The sequence below is a fragment of the Cynocephalus volans genome, chromosome 9 (genome assembly GCF_027409185.1).
Source record: "Cynocephalus volans isolate mCynVol1 chromosome 9, mCynVol1.pri, whole genome shotgun sequence".
NCBI classification, from domain to species: domain Eukaryota; kingdom Metazoa; phylum Chordata; class Mammalia; order Dermoptera; family Cynocephalidae; genus Cynocephalus; species Cynocephalus volans.
Window position 1 is genome coordinate 39,466,969 of NC_084468.1, and position 14,684 is coordinate 39,481,652.

At 35.7% G+C, this 14,684-nt stretch overlaps 1 pseudogene; it reads right to left on the reverse strand.

Moving 5' to 3' along the window:
- LOC134385689 (heterogeneous nuclear ribonucleoprotein A1-like) overlaps nt 1-14,355 on the reverse strand; it is a 35,494-nt pseudogene extending 21,139 nt beyond the window's left edge.
- Nucleotides 14,356-14,684: the final 329 nt, after the last annotated feature.

The window sequence follows — 14,684 nt, forward strand, 5'->3', positions numbered from 1 at the left end:
ATCATTGATTGTACATATCTGTGGGATATAGCATTGAATATCAATACCTGTGTGCAATATGTGATCCTCAAATCAGGAAAATTAGCACATTCAGTGGTCTTTATTAAGGAAGAAACAAGAAAAGATCAGCAAATACAGTATATGAAAACAAAATCTAGAAATTGGAATATAATATCAAAGATTCTCCTAACAGTCAAGGAAGATAAATGCATTTACATATAAAGACTCTATGGCATTCCCTAACATTTTGGCAAGCTATAAATTTGTATTGTCACTATGGTATGTTGTTCCTGGTTGTCTTTTTATAAAATTGACCTTGAAAAATAAAGCAATCCTTAATCTACGTGATTTGATCCAATATCTTAGCATCCAGTATCTATTCATTATGCATCAGAGACCTTCCAGTACACCAATCCCAGACCCTACAGACTGCAGAAAGGTCCTAAGTGAGGAAGAACTGTATAGTATTTCGTTCCCCAACCCACTGTCTGCTTTAAATAGTCTCATTAACATTCTGAAACACATCAGTATTCATAAGAGACATGCACATTTTAAGTATTTTTCCAGATGCTAATGGGTTCAGTGTCTTGGTCTCTGAGTGCAGTTATCAGTACATCATAGCAAACAGAGTAGGTATTTCATAGACACTACTTAGATTTAACTTTGGATTCATTCCATTTTATTATTTACCCCACTCTAGGTCATCTGTGAAGATCATATATACTACGACTAAGCCCTGGCAGCAGTTATGATGACTGAACTTGAGAAGTCATAGTTTTTAGGAGCATAAATTGAATTGGGGGTTTTAATTTTTAATTTAAATTACTTCCATCTGCTTGTCTACTTCTTACTGTTTGCAGTGAGAAAAAAGATTTTATATTTTCACCAAATTCTTTTTTTTTCCCACCGGTAAGAGGATTACAACCCTCGGCTTGGGGTCGTCCGCACCACGCTCAGCCAGCGAGTGCACCGACCATCCCTATATAGGATCCAAACCCGCAGCCTCAGCACTACCAGCGCTGCACTCACCCGAGTGAGCCACAGGGCCGGCCCTATAACCAAATTCTCACAAGATTTTTAGAAATGAAAACATAGTTTACATAATAAGATTTGATCTGGATTTTACCTAACAAATATCTGAGAAAATTAGGTAATTGAAAATATATATATATAGAAATCAGACTTGTAGAGCCTTCCTTCCAGTTGTACAACATTTTGTCACAATGTCATCCCTAATTCTTCCCTTTTTTACTTTTTTGTAACTATGTTTAGATTTGGCACCTTTCCAATTAAGGTGATATCCGATAGTTAAATAACTCTTTCCTGCTGTGTAGTGGTGATTAGTATTCAAATACCTCCTCCAAAAAAATAGTGTATGTTAGTAAAACATATATTTCCAAAGGTTCCTAAAAGAATAAACACAAATGAGGTCTTCTTCAAAGGAACTTCCTCAGAAAAGAAATAAATGAGTAACAGGAAGAGAAAAGTAAATAGACAATAGTGTTATTAACAGCTAGAATTTCTGAAATGCTTTTTAAGTGTCTGGCACTATTCTAAGGTATATTATATTCATTTTCCCTTGCAATCCATACAACAATTTTATGGTGTATGATTTTCCAGGTAAGGTAATTGGTTGCACTACAACTGAATTTACCTATTAAATGTACTTACTAAATTTGCTATTAGGCTACTTCTCTGGAATGACTTATCCTTTGGTTCTTTGTAGTAGGGTTTGATGCATGTAAAAGAAGAGGAGGATCTAAAACAGGGGTTATTAACCTCACTTTTATGGTGGGACTTTAGCGTGTTAATGAACCCAATAGAATATTGTACAAAATAGTGTGAGTGCATACACAGATTTTTCTCACAATTACATCCATAGCTTTTATGACAGCTGTAAAAAGATCCCAGAATGATAACACCACCACAAACAGAAAAAAGTTTAAGAACCTATGTTCTAAGAGATGGTATCAGTGGAAATGGTGGAGTAAAGATGTTTGAAAGATTTTCCTTCCATAAAACCAATGAAATAACTAGCAAAAATCAGCACAATCAACTTTACCCAGAACTCTGGAAATGAACCAAAGTTTTGCGGCAATTCAGAGAATGGAGAGCATTTAGTGAAGAAAACAGCTGAATCTTAGTAAGAACAGTGAGCTTTGTGGAATTTTCACTTACCCTAGTCCCATCCCACTCCCACACTCTCTAGCATCAGCAGCTTTCAAAATAAGCCAACATTCCTAGGACCAGAGGGATCAGAACAGGATGGAACTCTTTCAAAGCCTTGTTCCCAGCAAGGAGTAATTATTTGCTGCATCTGGTCGTTCTCTGGAAGACTTCATTTGAAAGCTGAACTTACCCTGTGCTAAAAGCTTCTCTCTGGGGACTATTTTTCAAATGTTTTCACAACACTGCTGTCTGAGGCAAAAATAACAGTTGAACAAAACAACAGGCTGACCAAAAAAGTTTAAAATGAAAAGTTGCAAAATGAGATGTCCGTAGGGGCTTTGAGAAGCTCCAACATATTCCTGGGAATCTAGAAGGCCACATGCATATATCCTATGTGTGCATGCTAAGAAAAGACCTGAGAAGGTCCTAAGCCCTCACCTCTGATTGATCTTAGGGTTCTGAAAGCAGGAAATGAAGACTAAGGAAAAGTGGTAAATTGACTAAGGAGCATAGAAGGTAGGCTCCAACAAACACACAGAGCCCATGGGGTAGAGGTGGGGGCAGAAGATTCATTGGCTACAGATATTTAAAGAAATCTCTGTCCGATTGTTAGCTTACTCTAAGCTAATCTTTAGCTGACCCTGTTAAGCTGAGTAGAGACTTAAGTGATGACATACAACAAAAATATTAAATTTACAGAATTAGTTCAAAAAGGTTACTAAACAAACAACCACAATAAGCAGGAGCAGCAACAACAAATCCTGGGAAGGTGGGGAGAATCTGGTTTCAGAGTTGCCAAATTAAATTATTTCAAATATCCAGTTTTCGACAAAAAAAAAAAAAAAAAAATTACAAAACACTCAAAGAAACAAGAAAGAATGGCTCATATATAGGGGGAAAAAATGAAGAGAAACTGTCTATTCATTTAACTGATGAATCCCAGACCTTGAATTTACCGGAAAAACAAAACAAAACAAAACTTTAAATCAGCTATTTCAAAGACTATCAGGAAAATACATCTAAAGAATTAAAGGAAAATATGAGAATGATGTCTTGCTAAGTAAAGAATACTAATAAAGAGATAAGAATTATGAAAATAAACCAAATAGATATTCCAGAGCTGAAAATCACAATACCTTAAATGAGAAATTCACTATAGGAGATAAACAGTAGGTTTCATTAGACAGAACAAAGAATCAGAAAAGTTGAAGATAGGTCAGTTGATATCCACTCTGGGGATCAGAAAGATTAAAGAATGAAGAAAAATGAACAGCACATCAGTCTTGTGGGACACTATCAAGTATACCAAAATGCAAGTCATGGGAGTTCCAGAATGACGGCAGAGAAATTAAAGTTCAGGAAGAATATCTGAAGAAATAATGGTTGAAAACTTCCCAAATTTTATTTAAAAAATTAATCTACGCATTTAAGAAACTCAACAAACTCCAACTAGGGCACACCGAGCAAAGTTCTGAAAGTCAGAGACAATGAAAGAATCATGAAAGTGGCAAGAGAAGTGACTCATCAAATATAAGGAATCCTGAATAAAATAAACAGCTGATTTCTTACTAGATACCATGGAAGCCAGAAGGCAGTAGCTTGAACTAATTAAAGTGTTGAAAGAAAAAAACTGTCAACCGAAACAATCTTTCAAACAAAGAAAAAGAAATTTAAATATTTCCAGATAAACAAATATAGAAATAATTTGCTGCTATAAGACCTGCCTTAAGAAAAACATTAAAGGAAGTCCTCTAAGCCAAAATAAAAGAACACTAGATAGTAATTCATATCCACATGAACACATAAAGAGTACTGGTAAAGGCAACTACACAGGTAAATATAAAATATAGTATAAATATATTTTTGCATTTTTTTTTGGTTTTATATTATTTAATGCTTTTTTGGGTCTAATATTATTTAAAAGAAAATTACATACAATACAATCAGTATAAATATGATATATGATATATGATACAATTAGTATAAATATAAGATGAGAGGAACACATAATTTGTGAAATTAACAGCATAAAGGAAGCAGGAAAATAAAGTTATATGGGAACAGAGTTTTAATATATTATTCAAGCTAAGTTACTATTAATCAGGACTAGATTATTATAAATAAAGAGATTAATGGTAATTCCCAGGGCAACCACTACAAAAGTAATTTTTTAAAATATAGTAAAAGAAATGGCAAGATGATTAAAAAAGATATAGTGGAAAGTATTTAATACATACAAAAAAGGGCAGTAATAGAAGAGTTGAGAAACAAAACAGTATAGGGCAAAGAATAACACAGCAGATACATCTCCTACCTAAACAGTAATTACATTGAATATAAATGAATTAAACCACCCAATTAAAAGACAGAGATTGGCAGAATGGGGAAAAACACAACATACTACAACTATGTTCTGCATATGAGAGAAACACTTAAGATTCATAGACACAATAATATTGAAAATGAAATGATGGAAAAAGATATCCTATACAAATTATAACAAAAAGAGATCTGGAATGCTTACACTAATATCAAGCAAAATAGACTTTAAGACAAAAGTTGTTAGTAGATAAAAAAGGATATTTAAGAAAGATAAATGATCAATGCACCAAGAATTTATACCAATTATAAACATATGCATCTAACAACAGATCCCCCAAATATGTGAAGCAAAAGCTAGCAGAATTGAAAGGAGAAATAGAAAACTTAAAAATAATAGTTGGAGCCTTTAGTACTCCACTTTCAATAATGGCTAGAATAACTAGATAGAAGATCAGCAGGGAAATAGAAGATTGAATAACACTATAAACCAACTAGACCTAACAGACACCTGTAGAACATGACACCTAATGGCAGAATACACAGTCTTCTTAAATGCATGATGAACATGTTCGTAGCAGCATTATTCACAGTAGCCAAAATATGGAAATACCCTCACTATCAATTGATAAATGGATAACAAATGAGGTATATAACAAAATCTGGTATATATATGTAATGGAATATTACTCAGCCAAAAAAAGGAATAAAGTACTGATAGATACGTACTACAACAGGAATAAATTTTGAAAATCATATGCTTAGTGAAAGAAACCAGACATACTGGATGATTCTATTTATATGAAATTGCAAATAGGCAAATCCATAGACATAGAAATAGATTAGTACTTACCAGGAGGTTGGGAGAGGGAGAAATGGCTGGTGATTGCTAACAAGTACAGGATCTCTTCTGGGGGTAATGTATATGTTTTAGAATTAGGTAGTGGTGCTGGTTGCACAACTTATGAATGTACAAAAACCACTGAATTGTACACTTTAAAGTGGTGAATTTTATGGTATGTGAATTATATCTTTTTAAAAAAAGGAAAAAAAAAACAATGTTGTAGAACAAATTTATCATCTGGAATTTAACTCAATAGCATCACAGCCAATGTGTACTAATTAGTTCTTAAAGGCTTTTCAGATCCCAATGTACATCAGCTAAGCTTGGAAGGAGTTATTATAGTGACCCTCTAAGAGTTCCAGAATGTCCACCACCTAAAATAAATCAACATTGTTTAAAATATTTGTTAGGCTGACCAGTTAGCTCAGTTGTTTAGAGTATAGCCTTGTAATCCCAGGATCAAGGGTTCAGATCCCCATACTAGCCAGCTGTTAAAAAATTAAATTAAATTAAATTAAATATTTGCTATAGAAAACATAAAGTCATAGCTTAACATAGAGCCAAAAAGCACTCAAAATATCAGGATTATAATCTATGTAAAAAAATGACCACTCTAAGTTTTAAAATTTTTATATTATGTTCAATTTATTTATTTGTAAAATTTATATTTTATAAAATGTAAATTTATATTTTATAAAGCTTATAAATCTACATTATCCAACATCAGCTCTTCTCTCTTACTTGAGATTTCATTACAGAATAAAACAGGGAGGTCATATAATATATGGAAAGGACTAAGTAAATCAGAGTACTTAAGTCCTAGCTCTATAATATGAAGACAGCTATTTAACCTCTCTTAGCATTAGATTCTCTGTAAATAGCTTGTTCTCAAGTTTTATATCAGGATTTAAAAAGATAATATATGTGAAAGTACTTTGTAAAACAGTATGCCAATTTTTTTTCAACATTATTATTACATCATACAGGTTATTGATAAATTAACATTTATGTCATCCTCAGTGATGGGTTGAGTATACTATAGGTGTCTCTCCCATTGAGATTTAAAATAAATTATAAAATGTGATTCCAAGCCTTTGGGAATTTTTAATCTGATAAGTATTATTTTAGTTTTGCCTATGGGTGCGAATATTCTATCACTTCTGTAATTTCTGGGTTTTTATAAATTTTCTCCTTTTTGGTCTATTACACTGTTTATTTGCATATCTGAAGACTTTTGGTGCAATATCAGACATTGCAAATTTTACCTACTGGGTGCAGGATACATCTGTATTCCTAGAACTATTTTAGAGTTTGTTCTGGGACACAATTATTTGGAAACAATTTGATCCTTTTGCATATTGCTTTTAAACTTTTTGGGCTGGACTAGACAAAGTATAGCAAAAGGCTTTTTAGTATGATATCTAATATTCTATTAATTATGTCATTTTTCACTCTGGCTGACAGAAACAGGCTCTATTCATTTTCTTGTGTGCTCCAGAGTTTTTTGCTCTAATCCTCTGTGTGGTTCTTTTCACCAGTTTTAGCTAATTTTCTCACATGTTGTGCTTATCAGTAGTCACCTAAAGACTTGAGGTGAACTGTCCCCAGATCTCAATAGTTCTTTCTCTGCTAGCTCTCTGCTCTCTGGTATTCTTTCCTGCAAACTTCTGCCCACTTTGGCCTACCCAGACTCCCAACTCTGTCTCTTCAGTTCAGGGAGACTGCCAGGCTCTCTCTGGCTTCCCTCTCCTTGTCTAGCATCCTGCAAATTTTCTTCATGTGGCAAGTTTGGGCAATTTCAAAGTTCACTGTATTTGTTTCCATTGCTCAGAGATCACTCTCTTTCATTTTCTGATTTCCACTGTCTTGAGACATATTCCAGATAGGAGACTAAATCTTTTCCTTGTGACTTCGTCTGGCCAGAAACATGAGTACTCTGACATTGATGTTTTAATTGTACTGGTTTGATGGCTTTGTTTGCATTTAATTTGTAATTTTAATTTTATAGTTATGTAATACTTTTGAACTTAAGGAATTTATCACTACTTTAATATTTTTGAGAAACCTAATATGATAACCGAAGCTACCCACGGGAGTAGGAAGAGAGAGAGGAAGATTTCAATGTTCTTCAAAACAGTCCATATATTATTCAAATTAGCATGGGTGGTTCAGTGGTAGAATTCTCATCTGCCATATATTATTCAAATTGTGCAATACTGTTTCAGTTTGAAGCAAAATATGGTTCCAGCATGTTTTAGCCTGAATGACCCTTTGTTTTTAAAATGACTTGTTCTCTTTTTTGCCCCTTCTATTTATCTTGGAATATTTTCCCACACTATTTTATTTCTGTGGCACTCCTGATACAGACATAGACTTTTCTCTGTCTGGTATATACTATCTATAAATCATAGGATTTTTACTTGTAGAGGCTGGGCATTAAGATCACATGGCAGATTTAATGTATTATATACCGAAAATTCCAGAATGGTTGATAATATCTAGAACCAGAACAACTTGGGTGTGTAGCAAACCATGGATATCAAGAAAGCAGAGAAGACTCAATAAAGTCCTCACACTTAATTTTTACCACTTCTGTGCTCTTCCACCCTTGGTAGTTTGTCATGGCACCCAGAGGAGGTAAAAAATGGACAAAGGTAGAGAAAATTTAATCATCAGAACTTACAAAATTTTCATGAAAGTTTCTTTCACTGGTTTAGGCTTAAGCCAGGATATCATCTAGTGATATATATATATCCTCATGGAACATCAATGAGGGCAGTAACCATGTGTATCTTGTTTACAACAGATTCCAACAGTTAGAACAGTGCCCCAAACTAATGCTCAAGAAAAAAAAAATTAATACACTAGAAATAATGAGATCAGTAGAATCTTCTCAGATTAAAGAAATCAAAATGTCTGTGTTTTCTCTAATTACTTTCATCCCTAAGGAGCCAAGACTAGAGTCAGCAGTAGACCAGAAATATCTTGGTATTTGCACAGCATGGCAGAAGTAACTGGCAGACGTGTAACTGGACTTTAGTTCACTGTTGCTGCTTCCATTAATTACTGGATGACTTAAACTATAACTTCCAGGAACAAACAAATCATATGTATCTTGTTTCTTGCTATATTCTTAGGGCCAATCACATGTATAACACATACCCAACAGACACTCAACAGAAATGAAAGAAGAATTATTACTTGAAATACGAGATGACTATGAACTGTCATGCGATTCTGAAGGAAAGATGAGAGAGTCGCTCCTTACTGCTGGGTATCGAGAGGTATTCAGGTAGAACAGGTAATGGTGGAATTCAGATATAGGATGGTTGAAACCAAACAGAACTGTGATATAACAGGTGGAAAGAGCTTTTTTTAATTTGCTACAAGTATATATGCAGATAGTTTTTGTCTGACCCAATGCTTGCTCATACTTCATTTTATCAGTGTGCTCTTTATTATCCTATCTATTCCTTAAAATATATTGAATTTAAATCCTGCCCTTTAAAGTACTGGTTTTTCTCCATATTGATTAAAAAGTGACCATGAATAAGACACTTACACTGTATATGTCTATGTAGGCCACTTCCTATTTTCCTCACTAGGATGGTGTACATATTAATATATGAGATGCTCTATCTGGAATTTGGTCTGGCTGAGAAGCCAAGATAATTTTGATAGTTGATTAAATTCCAATGACCATCACAGTGAGGAGAAGGAAAGGACAATGCAAACAATGCAGTGGTAGAATTTCAGTCCAGAAAAGGATAAGTCAAAAGTTGTGTTAAATTATAAAGGATGTTGAGTTCTGGTCAAGGTGGCAGAATAGATGGTCCCCAGCATCACTCTCTCCCACAAATCAACTAATTTACAACTATTAAAAAGCAATGACAGCCAAGCTGGGGCCGCTAGAGCTCAGGGGAAGAGGAGGAGAGACCTATAGAGTGCAGGATGGCAAGAGAAGCCACGATGAGAGAAAGAAAAAGCCTCTCCAGCTACTTCCAGGCTGGAGCTGCTGAGCGCTCAGAGCAGAAGCCGGCAAAAGTCACAGCTGCACCCTTTGGATGAAGTTGAATGGAGGCAGCAGGTGAGAAGAGGGCCTTGGTGGCCCCCAGGCCAGCAAGACCACTAATAAGGTTCCCATGGACCCACATAGGAGCAAAGAGCCATGACAACTAAAAAATAGGAGCCATTCAGGAACCAGTGAGTCATCACAAGGGATTAGTGTATAGCCTGTCCCATGGAAAGTGTTTGCAGCACAGGCACTGGGGAAGATGGTCCCACTGGGAGAACACAGGGGCACAGCAAGGACAGCTGATCTGCCCCCCAATCAGGACCACTCAGAGGAGACTGGTGAGGAATATTGAATTCCATGGGATGTAGTTTGATTAAAAGACCCATGCCCAGACCAGTGTTTCTACACAACCCAGGTTCATTGGATTTCACTAAACCTGGAAGTACTATAAAGTCAACCATTAAAACCCGAGCTGCACAAAAAGCCTTTCCAGGGAATCAACAGCAAAGCTGCAATTTAGCTCAACAACAGAGCTCAAGTACTGGTCCCCATGGGAAGTTCTCCACTTTAGAAGTAAGCAAAGGACAACAAATTAGTTGCAGTGCAGAGTTTAAGAGGTGGGAACAGCAAATAATCCAACACAGAACTGAAAGAAAAAACAGAGTACCCACAAACAAAGACAAAGTTTGATATAGTAAAGGTCTCGTTTCACCAAAGAACACCTATAACACCTAGAAGTACTAAAAGTCCCCTGGGCTACCAAGCCAGAAAGCCTGGGGACAACCAGGCACACCAACAGTACCATGGGGGCCCACTCGGGATCCTGAGGTATGAAGTCAGGGACCGGACCCTCCACCTACAACCAGGCATACCACCATTGCCACCACCAACTAGGTAAGGAGCATGCCCAAAACATCACCTCCATGTGGGTGGCCCACCACAGCCACCACAATAACCATTGCTGCCAGGAAAGCAGCTAGACTCCACAAGTACCATGCAGATGGTCCACCAGCCACTGGAGTACATTGACACAAGGAGAGTCACCAGCAGAGACCAAAGAAAAGAAGAGGATGTCTCTCTCCACAAAGCTCATTCCAGAGTGACAGAAGAAGCATCTGCTCTATGATAATATTGGGGGACCTGATCACACCTCTCAGCATTGGACAGATTCTAGGCAACAAATCAACAGAGTAACCATTATTCTTTCAGAAGGAGAGAAAAAATCTAGGGTAATTAGAGTGGAGGGAGGAGGGAGAGAGAGGGGGATAGGGAGAGATTGGACAAGGGGCATAAAGAATAAGTACAATTTGTAACAATATATATGCTAGTAATAATGGTTTGATTAACATATGTCAACACTGAACCCCAAAAATATGTATAATCAATTATGATTCAATAAAAATTTTAAAAAAAATCTTGAGATGAGATTATGCTAGATTATCTGAGTAGGCTCAATGTCATCACAAGGGTCCTTATCAGAGGGAGGGAAGAAGGTCAGAGTGGGAGAAGGAGAGGTGACAGCAGGAACAGGTCAGAGAGAGATGTGCAGATGCTACGCTTCTAGTCTTGAAGATGGAGGAAGGGACTATAAGCCAAGGAATGAGGTGGCCTCCAGGAGCTGGGAAAGGCAAAGAAACAGATTCTCCCCTAGAGAATCCCCTAGAGAATCCAATCCTGCTGACACCTTGATTTTAAAAATCCAACAGGGGCTGGTCAGTTAGCTCAGTTGATTAGAGTACAGGCTTGTAACACAAAGGTCACAGGTTCAGTTCCATGTACAGGCCAGCTGCAAAAAAAAAAAAAAAAAGAAAAAGAAAATTTGACCTCCAGAAGTGTTCGAAAATTTCAAAAATAATAAATCTGTTTTGTTAAAAAAAAAAATTATAAAGGATGCTGTGGAATGAATGGGAGACAGTCCTCCATCTCTGTCATCTTTTGCTAATTTATTCATTTATTCAACAAATACTTGAGTACTTACTATGTGCCAGATACTTTTCAAGGTAATTTGCTACATAAGTAAACCTGTGATTCCTGGTCTCATTGTCCTTCCTCACATTTTCCCAGGAATGGAAGCAGGTAGAAGTAAAGACAGAAAATGAGCACTAGGCATAATAAATAAATAAATTATATAGTATATTATGAGGTGATATGTGTTTTGAGAAAAAAGAAAAATAACACAGTAAGCAGATGGGAAAAAATTGGTCAGATTCTAGATATATTTTAAAGGTAGATAAAGCAGGATTTGTAAATAGACTGGATGGAGGCTTTAAAAGGAGTCAAGGATGCCTCTAAGGTTTCTGGTCTGAGCATCTAGAAAGATCGAGTTGCCATTAACCAAGATGAGAAACCCTGCAGGTAGAGAAGAGTTGGATTATTGTTTCTACCTAACTAATCTACACATTTCTAGTTTTGCCTCCTTTCTGTCCTTAACCTTTCTAAAATGCAAACTTGTCTGAGTCCTTAGCTAATTAAAAGATTTTTTTGGATCACCATCTCTTTTAGGATAAAGTTCAAACTTCTTGACCTGATTTCACTTCGCTTTTGCATAATTCTTCTCTTCCTATTCTTTTTTCTCCCATTCTGCTAACCCCCAACACCACACAAGACATAACTGTTTTTTCCATTTCTAAAATATGCTGCTTACATTTCTCACTCATTCTGTAGGTGTCACCATAGGTGCTACTTATTCTGAAGCTGTTACTGTTGAACATTAAAGTCCGTCCCCCAAATATACCTGTACATTATGCATTTCTGTTACTAGAACAAATTTCACATTATATCATAATTGCTTATTTAGTTTCATTCACCATTCACTGTGAGCTTCAGGAGGAGGATCTGTTTGACTTCTCACTGTTTCAGTTAACTATCGCTGTGCAATAAACCATCCCCAAAGATAGGGTCTTAATACAGCAGCAATCACTTATTTTGCTCACAACACTACAATATAGGCAGCCTCAGTGGGGAAAATTTATTTCCTCCATGCAATGCCAGTTGCAATGTCTTGACTTGGGCTAGACTCAAAGATGACTCATGCATGTGGTTGGAGAATTGGGGTTAGCTGCCAATTCTTCATGTGGATCTCTCCATGGGGTTACTTGATTCTGAGAGCAAGCTTTCCAAGACATTCAGGCAGAAGCTGTATCACCCTTCATGACCTAACCTTTTATATAGCCTTGTTTACATCATAGTCACAAGCTTGCCTGGATTCCAAAAGAGGAAACATAGACCCCCACCTCTCTATGGGAAGAATGTGCAAGTTACATTTTAAGAACAGCGTGTAGAATGGGAGCTATTGTTGCAATCATATACGGAATTTACAATCTGCCATCCTCACCATTGTGTCTTTGCCACACAGTAAATTGTCTGGCATATACTATGACTCAATAAATATCTTTGGAACAATTAAAATGTCTTTTTCAATAACTCCCTTTTAAATCCACTATGAGAAACTTCCCTTTATTATGGGTAATTCATAGACTTATCAATAGAACCCAATATTCTCTATGTTTTGGCTTTGTTTTATTTCCAAGGAGCACACTAGACATAGGGAGTAGGTTCAAGTAACTAACTCTGTGCTTTACCTGGATAGAGACTTTATTTCCTCAATTTATTTTCAGAGGACAGATTTCCCAATATTTTTTTAGTTATTCCTCACTACAATATTACCACACTCCTTTGAAAAATGTTACCTAATACATTATAACATTAGTGTATAATGTTGGCACTATACACTAACATAGTGCTAAGCAATATAGATTTTTATTTGGAAACCAATAGTCTAGTTTTTTTTGCATTTGGCTTTCCTATAAAACTTTGGACTAGACATTAATGTTTAGCTAATACAGTAACAAAACTAATACACATATTGATTTGTAAAGCATGTTTCTGCTGCAAAATCCAAAGTCTTAACTTAAAATATATGTTTTTTAAAGTAATAAATTAAGAGCCCTCTTTGCCATACCAAGAATGGTAGCTATTATAAATAAATAGGAGTCCTATCACTCTATAATACTCTTTCCAGAAAGCATTGTTTCAAATTTGTGATAAATTTTTTCCCTATGTCTCCATCTACACATGTAAATAGAGTATCAATATACCATAACAGGATGAAATATCAATACCCCAATTTTCTAACAATTTGGAAGATGGGAAATTCCATTTACTGAAAGTAGTGGAACTTTGCACTGTCTGATTTACAAATGCACAGACTGCTAAGTTGAGGTTATAAGTCTCTCAATGTTTATCTGATGCTATAGCCTGTGCTCTTCCTTCTATGAAGAAGTTACTTATTTCCCCAAGCTATACTTAATAGTCCTTAAAAATTCTACCCACAGTTGCTAATTTTTGCAATTGTGGACATATCTTAGTTGTTTTTTCATCATCTGTCATGTGACTTCAGAGAAAAGACTTCAATATTTACCAGGATTAGTTTGTCAATACCCCTAAGCAAAGATAATCCTCTCCTTGTTAACATTTCCATAATACCCTGGGGCCTATTTTTACCATAATATTATCATTTTATATAATAAAATTTTTTTAAAAAATATGTCTTTCAAATCAAGCCAAGAGCTATAAAACAAAACAAAAACATAAAAACCTTGTTCTTTATAGTTCTATCCATACACCTGGAATAATGCTGGGTATGACATGTTTCAATACCTCAGCTCAGTTAATAGGCTTATCTTTTTACAGTGCTGGAATTCATACCTTGATACTCTATGCATTAGCTCAAATTCCTCTGATATTAAAGTTTATTTTTATCCTTTCAGTCTTTTTAAGAGAAGGCATCCTACATGATAACTCTAAGCTCTCTCATTACATTCCTGTCCTCGTAGTCAGATTTCCCGTGGTTTTTCTATAGTTTTCTCTGTTATCCCTTCTGTCCCTTTCCTAACCACTGTTTCAGCTGTCAGCGTAAGCATGCACCTTCTGCTATCATCTGCTCCTTGGAACTTCCCTGATGGTTTGTCCACCCTGCAGGTCCACCTTGTTTCTCTGTCCCTACCATCTTCGATAAGGATCCTCCCTCCAACTCTCTTCCAGCTACTTTCTTGAGAACTATTAAATTATAACATGGTCCATTATGGAAGAAAAAATAAACAAACAAAGAGCAAAACAAAACTCACATGACTTTAGATTTTAGCATATAGTAACAATACTTTCACATAGGTGCCCAATAAGTACGAGGGCACTTCAAAAAGTTTATGGAAATATTCGTATTATCTTTCAATTGTATGTTTCCACAAACTTTTTGAAGTACTCTAGTACATTGAATTTTCCAAATTTTAAAAATGCTTTCATAACAGTCCTTTTAAGAATCCTGAAGAACAACTTTAA